Here is a 1967-nt window from a genome sequence, read left to right as displayed (position 1 = left end):
TATATACCGCTCCTTTCAGGATTATGGGTTGGTGTGCTTCTTCTGTTCGGGAGAATTTCTCAGCGTCTCATCTCCTTCTAACGTTTCACGCATGGGTGTTTTGACTGCTGCGGTGCTCATTGTGGTATCTCAAGTTCCTGGGAGCTGAAATCTGCTGCGACCTCTCTCTCAGCTCCCATGGTGAGGCTTCTGACCTCCTGACTCTTTAAGTGACTGTCAGGGGTCCCTGTGTGGTTTAACCCTGCCATCTGCATGAAGACAGCATATGGAGGGAGCGCCTCACTGCGGGGTAGCTCTGTACCTGTCTCCTGGGAAGGGTGGATGGCCTGAGGACCCTTTGGAGTCCTGGCCCAATAGAGCCTGGGTTCAGCACCCTTTCCCGTGGGAACCAGGGCCTGTCTCCTAACCCCAGCCGCATGTTCTCATCAGTCCCAGTGACCCTGGATTTCCCCATGCCTTCCCTCTCCGTTCTTGTATCAGATCACCGTTCGGGGCTCTTAACTGTATTTTAAGCCTTTAGAATTTTCCAACAACACATAAGAACACAGTTATTATGACATGCCCAAGATGGAGGCATACTGTCGTGTAGTGAAAGCCTCTACCACAAACGCTGCAAAAGCTGCCCTTCCCCCCAAAACAGGCTCATGTCCCTACTTGTCCTCTAGTGCTCTTGAGGGACATGGCCATCCCTTCCTTTCCTCAGCCAAGCCTCTTGTGGGCATCTCAGCTGGCAGTGGCCTGCCCTTTTCGTGCTGTCTCTGCTCTTGGCTCCCATGGCCCACTCAGCCTCCAGCTTTCTCTTCTTGCTCTGGCTGTTTATCCCTGAATGTTGTCTGTGGGGCCATTCTGCTCCAGCTACACCAAGACTTTTAATTGAGATGCCCACTGTTGTGGATAGAGCCTGGCCCTGGGCTTTACCCACTGCAAAGAGTCAGCAGCTGGACAAGCCTTCTCTAACTTTAGGGCTGACTTGGAAGTTCTGGGGCTAGGAGGCATTCCAAGAGGCATCTGGAGCCTCTTCAGCTCCTTCCTGCTTCTGATTCCTCCTCAGTCCTGCTGGCTTCCCTTAATTCAGGCCCCACCTTGTCCAGCCTCCCCTTTGGGGACATGGCTGTCAGGTGGGAGTTTGTAGTAATTTCTGGGCATCTGATATGACTCAGCACATGTACCCTGAACAGCCAGCTACTCAGTACATCCAAGCATCTTTTAAGAGGCTATGTTCCCTTGAAGAGCCACACCCAAAGCACTGGCTGTATCTACATTCAGTGTCTCCTCGCTGTCTGGTGGCTATGATCCAAGAACACCCTGAGTCTACCCTGGTAGCCTCCAAAGTCTACTAATGCCGCTGTGAGCAGCAAGGGCACTGGGCATAAATGAAGGACCTGGATGGGCTTGGAGAAGGGTGACTTTGCCAGAGAGAAAGGGAACCACATGCAGCAGAAAAGCAGACAAGCCGAGGGTGGGAAGGCTAGCCCCAGAAGTCTGGAAGTCCCACCAAGGCCTGTATATCAGCTAAGTAAAGGTCCTGGGAAAGTGTGAGAGGTTCAGTGGCCAGTAGAGACAGGTAGGTGATTAAGCAGGTTCACATAAGACTTACTTGAGGGCAAAATGGTTGTGGACTGGCAGAGAAAAAGGGTAAAAATAGGTCAAGTGGGCACGTGGGACAGCCTGGTCTATCTGAGGGCTGGAGAAGGGGCTGCTGAGGATAGCTCCTGGGGTCCTAGACTCTGCTTGGGTATGGTAATGCCTGTTCTGAATCCCCTAGCTCTTGCTACCAATGGAACACTGTGGTAATTTCTGGAGCTCTTGAGTCATGAACCCTTCCCACCCAACAGCCCGTGGAGTTGAGATTCAGTGGAGAACTGGCCTGGCCTTTTGCACACATGATTGGGGAGAGACAAGAGATACTTGGTGGCGTTTAATAAAGAAAGGACTCAACAGAGACAAGAATAAGAACAAGTGCAGGC

The sequence above is a fragment of the Meriones unguiculatus genome, chromosome 8, assembly GCF_030254825.1.
Source record: "Meriones unguiculatus strain TT.TT164.6M chromosome 8, Bangor_MerUng_6.1, whole genome shotgun sequence".
Lineage (NCBI taxonomy): Eukaryota > Metazoa > Chordata > Mammalia > Rodentia > Muridae > Meriones > Meriones unguiculatus.
The sequence above is the reverse complement of the archived record's forward strand: the minus strand, read 5'-3'. Positions refer to the sequence as shown.